Below are 6,380 nucleotides of genomic sequence, written 5' to 3'. Positions count from 1 at the left end.
AACTTCAGACAGATCATCTGTCGGACCTCCGAGAAACTTTCGCCACACTCAGGCGGCACCATGTCATGCTCAATCCCAAGAAATGTGTCTTTGGAGTTGAGTCTGGGAAATTTCTCGGATTCCTTATCAATCAGAGAGGAATAGAGGCGAACCCTGAGAAGGTACAGGCGGTCATCGACATGCAGTCGCCCCGTACCGTCCGAGAGGTTCAGAAATTAACAGGTTGTCTGGCGGCCTTGGGGAGATTCCTAAGCCGATCAGGCGACAAATGCCTATACTTTTTCCAGGCAATTAAGAAAAAGGCAAGGTTTGAATGGGGGCCGGATGCTGAGGCCGCCTTCCAGAAATTAAAAGTCCACTTGCATTCCTTGCCGAGGCTGGTCAGCCCTTTGCCCAAAGAAGTACTTTACATGTATTTGGCCGTCTCTGATCATGCGTTAAGCGCTGTGCTCCTTGCTGAAAGGGACGGCTGTCAGCTCCCGGTCTACTTTGTCAGTCACGTACTGAAAAATGCCGAGTTGAGGTATCCCCTAGTGGAGAAATTTGGTCTTGCACTCTTCATGGTTGTTAAAAAATTGAAGCCCTACTTTTTGGCACATGCAGTCGTCGTGTATACAGACCAACCTATCAAGCGGCCCCTAACCGTCATGGAGTCGTCAGGACGAATGATCAAATGGGCCATAGAAATTCAGAGCCTTGAAGTTACTTTCGAGCCTAGAAAAGCAGTGAAGGGGCAAGCCTTTGCTGACTTTATTGTAGAGATGACTCGTCCTCCTGACTCTCAAGTTCCAGACCAAGTCTGGAAGGTATATGTGGACGGAAGCTCTACTTCAAATGGTTGTGGAGCAGGCGTCGTATGTCAATCTCCAGAGGGCGACAGGTTTGAGTATGCTCTACGCTTCAGTTTTCAGGCTTCAAACAATGAGGCAGAATATGAAGCTTTACTAGCCGGGATCCGCATGTGCAAGGCGGCAGGGGCAAGAAAAATAGACGCCTGTTCTGATTCGCAATTGATAGTAAGTCAGTACAATGGCGAATACGAAGCAACCCATCCGGCCATGATCAAGTATTTACAGGCGGTCCGACAAGCAGTCGGCTCCCTTGAGGATTTCCATCTGATCCAAGTGCCGAGATCAGAAAACAATCAGGCAGATGCACTGTCAAAATTAGCATCATCCGCCTCCTCCGATACTCCCCGAACTGTTTTTTGGGAAGTAATGGAGAAGAGAAGCATCGAGGAAAACCCTATTGGAATCCTAGACAGAAGCTCAAACTGGATGGATTCAATCAGGGCATATCTGACAAACGGTACACTGCCGGATGATCATCAACAGGCGGCAGCACTGAAAAGACGAGCCACCAATTTTGAAATGATAAAGGGAGAACTTCACAAAAGGGGGTACCTACAACCCTTCTTAAAGTGTGTTACTCCTGAAAAAGGACGAGAGATACTAGACGATCTCCACTCTGGTTACTGTGCTTCACATATAGGTGGAAGGACGCTTGCTCAAAGGGCAAGGCGCCAGGGCTACTTCTGGCCTACCTTAGAAGCTGATGCTATGGAGATGGTGAAAAAATGTGACAAGTGCCAAAGGTTTGGCAAATTAATTCACCGTCCGGCTACTGACCTCACTACCATTCATAGCCCACTACCGTTTGCTAAGTGGGGCATGGACATTCTGGGTCCATATACGCCTGCTACAGGCGGCAGAAGGTATATACTTGTTGCCGTTGACTACTTCACTAAATGGGTAGAGGCGGAGGCTGTAAAGGGAATAAAGACGAAAGATGTAATTTCATTCATTTGGAAAAACGTCATCACTCGGTTTGGAGTTCCCATGTCTATGGTTTTTGATAATGGTCCCCAATTTGAGACGCCTGTTCTCAAAAGCTGGTTGGGTGACCAAGGAATTGCAAACTACTTTGCATCTGTCGGCCGTCCACAAGCAAACGGCCAGGTAGAAGCCTTTAATAAAATCATCTCAGACGGTCTCAAGAAAAAGATTGAACGAGCAGGCGGCCTATGGGCGGATGAACTACCACATGTTCTCTGGGCCATTAGGACGACTGAAAAAGGGGCGACTGGAGAAACTCCATTCCTCCTAACTTATGGTGCGGAAGCTGTCCTTCCAATAGAACACTATGAACCGACTCTTCGAGTAATGTTATATGACGAAGAGGCAAACTGGGAAGCCATGCGTCTGGCATTAGACTCACTTCCTGAAAAGAGGGGCAATGCTGTTTTGCGCCATGAGATCTATCGCCTGAGAATGACTAGATCATACAACAAAAAAGTACACAGGCGTCCACTCAAAGTAGGGGACTTTGTACTTAGAAAAATGGAAGCAGTTGGTAGGGCTAATGAGTCTGGCAAACTAACTCCCAACTGGGAAGGACCCTACCGAATCTATGAGGAAGTCAGGGACGGTACCTACCGTCTGGAAACACCAGACGGACAACCGTTGCCTCGAACTTGGAATGTAGATAATCTTAAAAAATATTTCTTCTGAATGATGTAAAGTAAAGAACTACTTAATAAAGTTCGCACTTACTATTCAATTTTGTATTACGAGGGGCATGCCGTCTGTACCTTTACAGTCGGCTACTCTCCATTGAGTTTTTTCACTCCATCTTCAGAGGGGCATGCCGTCTTTTCCTCGACAGTCGGCTACTCTCCATTGAGTTTTTTACTCTATCTTCAGAGGGGCATGCCGTCTGTTCCTTTACAGTCGGCTACTCTCCATTGAGTATTTTACTCACAATACTTAGCTAAAAAGATTAGGGCCTGGCCGACCCTGTGCCTAACAGGCGGCTACCCTTCTTTTACTTAGCACCTACGTTCACCAAGAACTTACCAAGGCCACAGGCCGAATGATCAGACCAGGCGCCAAGCCAACTGATCAAATCTACAAAACTAATACGACCTGTCCCAACATCATAGCAGGCGTCCGACGGCATCCCTCCGGATGAAATTCGTCGCAGAGAGCAGCTCCCTTTTGGGTGGAACATTGTTCTATAAACTAATTACACGGCACCTATACGACTGTCCCCAAGGGCAACCACGTAGCCGTTTTTGAGACAAGGATAACTCTATCACTAACCAAACCAGTGGTAGCAGTTGACATCTGAGTCAGATGACCGCCTGTATTACTTGGGATAAGTGCAGGGGGTACCTATTGAGTTAATAGCCAACAAACATTGGCGAATCAAGGGGACTAGCCGGCCTACGCTGCCTGGTACCTCTACTTCTCAAACATAAGTGGCGGCGACTGAGTAACTCCAACGTTAACTCATAGTCACTCCTTCAAACTTGGTATGGAACCTAAAAAGTTTGAGTCGTCCGCCTGTTTTAAACAAACAAGGGCACTCAAACCCCTATTCCTACTAGGTAACCTATTGAGTTAATAGCCAACAAACATTGGCAAATCAAGAGGATCAGCCGGCCTCCGTCGCCTGGTACCTCTACTACTCAATCTAGATTGTGACGAAGACTAAGTAACTCCTATGTTAACTTAATAGTCACTCGAACTTAGTATGGAGCCTAAAAGGTATGAGTCGTCCGCCTGCTTTTAACAAACAGGGGCTCTCAACCACTACTCTTACTAGGTTAACAAATTACGAGTTGAAAGCCAACATTGGCAATAAAGGGAAACAACCGGTTCCCGCCGCTTGTTATCCTACTTAATTCCTTGGCGACTAGGTAACACTATTTACTTGGTCGGACCGATTGAATAAATGGCCGACTGATCGCCCAGCTTGGAAACAGACAACCAGTCGTCCAGGGGCATAGGCGGACCATCCGTACCTGTCTACAATCGACCATGCAAAACAGTCGATATAGTGTACAAGGCAATATCAAATATTCAACACTTAGACAAATTTCAAGCAAAAAATGACTTCATTAATGAAGATAAAAATATTCAGAACCCCGGCCCCCTGGCCGGGTAAATACAAAAGCAAACGGCACGCAGGCCGTGGAAAGAATACATTAAGCTTAAGAAGGGGGCAGTTCGGTATTAGCAGCTACCGCCTGGTCAGCACTCTTCTTGCTAGACTCGGCTTCAGCTGCATCCTCTTTTGATGCCTTACCCCCAAGTGGCACAAGCGCCACAACCGGCTCATCCTCAACCAAGGCTTCCTCCAACGCCTCGTCCTCAGCAGCCGCCAGGATCTCTTGATTATATATTTCAGAACACTGGCGGTACGTTTTTTCCCACGAGGCAAAGTCGGCACTGGGGAAGAGGCGGCTCCAGGTCATGCGCTGGATCTGGGAAGAGTCTTCAATCATCTCTCGGACGAGCTCTCTCTTCTCTTGCTCAGCCTTCTCCGTGAGCTCTCTTTTCTCTTGATCAGCCTTCTCCGAGAGCTCTTTGGTTAGACTCTTCTCCTGGGTCACCAGGCGTTCTTTTACGTTGGCCAAGGATTTTTCCATGGCATCGTATGAGAGTATCTTTTGGCGGAGAGGTTTAAGCTCGGCCTTGAGGTTGGAGACGGTCGCCTCCAGCTCGCTGTTCCGCTTCTGGGCCGCCTCTAACTGGGCCCGGATAGCGGCGGTAGCCTGCGCCTGATAATAAAGAATATCAATTGTCAGAACTTCATTTTGGGCAATTTGAAACATTGCCTTGTCACAGTTAGAGGCGGCCATAGCTTTTGCAGCCTTTACCTCTTTGTTTTTCCGATCAAGCGGCTTGCGAAGGCCGTTCACTCGGAGCAGGGCCTAAGAAAAAAGGGAACAAACGTCAGTTTCCAAACAAGATAACAGGCGTCCTGGAACTCAAATACAAAAAATGCTAAGTATACCTCAGCAAGGACCCCTGCAATCCCATCAAGGTCAAGGGTGCCGACACCTCTGACCGCCTCCCTATCAGATGGAGGAACTGCTTTGATCATGGACTTGGCTACCTCTACCAAGTCAGGTTCCTGAGGGCCGGCTGCATCAAGCGTAAAAAAGCAAGTTAGACCTAGTCAAGAAGGAAGTAAGTGAAGGTTTTTACAAGTAATTGTCCATACTTCTAGGCGGCCCCGCCGGAGTTTTAGAAGAAGTGGCCGGCTGCTTTTCAGCCGCCACGGTTTTCCTGGAAGACCCAGGAGAGCTTGCAACAGTCGTCCTCCGGGCCTTGGGGTCCGGCTGTTGCGAGGAAGAAGCTCTTGGAGTGCCCGACTGAAAAAAAAAAAAAAAAAAAAAAAAAAGTTAGTATATGCATAAGACAACAACTCCTAAAAGAGGAAGAGTTTCGAGGCCTACCAAGGGTGCCCCCTTGTTGGGGGAGTCGATACAGGACTGTTTCATGAGAGAGGCCCGCAACATGGCCGCCGCAGTCTTGGATGCTGTTATTTTACTCATGGCGTCAGCTGCAAAAAAATAAACAGCAAAGTTAGTAAAAATCTCAAGTAAACAAGACGTGAAAAACAGAGTATTTGTCAGGCCGGCTACCTCTAGAGCACCGACTGCTGAGGCCACAGGCGGCCAAAAAGTACTCGTCATAGAGCCACTTGAAGCTCGGGACGCAGTTCAGGGGTACTTGCTCTCGTACCCTTGAAGTAGAGTTCACCCTAGTCTCTACTTTGAAGAGTCCTTTGTCTAGGATCTCTTTTTTAGCCTTTGGGGGAACAGGTGGCATGCTGCGGCCGCCTGCGAGAAGAGGCGGATCCCTATTCCACTTGTTGAAGCGTTTGTTCAGCTCCGTGTCTGAACCCTCGATGATAAGGAAGGTGTTCCGCCAATCCTTCCATTTGTTCGCCTTACCTCTCGTCATGAGGTAACCCCTATGGCTTGTTAATTGATACCAGCCGGTACCGCCCGACTTAGGGGTCCGGCTGAGATAGTTCATGTGGGCGAAAGCCTCGAAGCTTGGCTCCACCCCGTACATTTCGCACCCGGCCACATAGCCGAGTACGTTTACCCAAGAGTTGGGGGCTAACTGCCATAACCCCAAATCATACCCATCTAAAATCCGCTGAACAGCCGGATGTAATGGGAAGCGCAGTCCAGCTTTGATGGCCGCCACATAGCAGCCAAAGCAGCCGTCATCATAGCTGGTACCAGCCGGCCAGACGACAGTGTCTTCTGGATCCGGCACGAACAGTAAATATTCCGGGCCCATTCTGTGGTTAGCAATAAAGCTCTCCACTTTGTCTTGCATGGTTGCGATCCGGCCCCGGGGTACCGTGCAGTAGTAGGGGGTGTTCTCCTCTCTGTGAGAGGCGGACGGCTCCGCCCAATTGTCCCCTTTCTCAACTGCATGAGAAAGCCTCGCCTCTTGTAGGCGACTGTTTCTTTCTTCTGAGCCTGGAGAACTGTGGCCAGAAGAGCTGGACTCGGACTCGTCCTCTGACGAGTCCGAAGAGGACGACTCCTCCCCTCTCCCAGAGGGGCCCGC

This window comes from Chenopodium quinoa, unplaced genomic scaffold, assembly GCF_001683475.1.
Source record: "Chenopodium quinoa cultivar QQ74 unplaced genomic scaffold, ASM168347v1, whole genome shotgun sequence".
Classification (NCBI taxonomy): domain Eukaryota; kingdom Viridiplantae; phylum Streptophyta; class Magnoliopsida; order Caryophyllales; family Amaranthaceae; genus Chenopodium; species Chenopodium quinoa.
The sequence above is the reverse complement of the archived record's forward strand: the minus strand, read 5'-3'. Positions refer to the sequence as shown.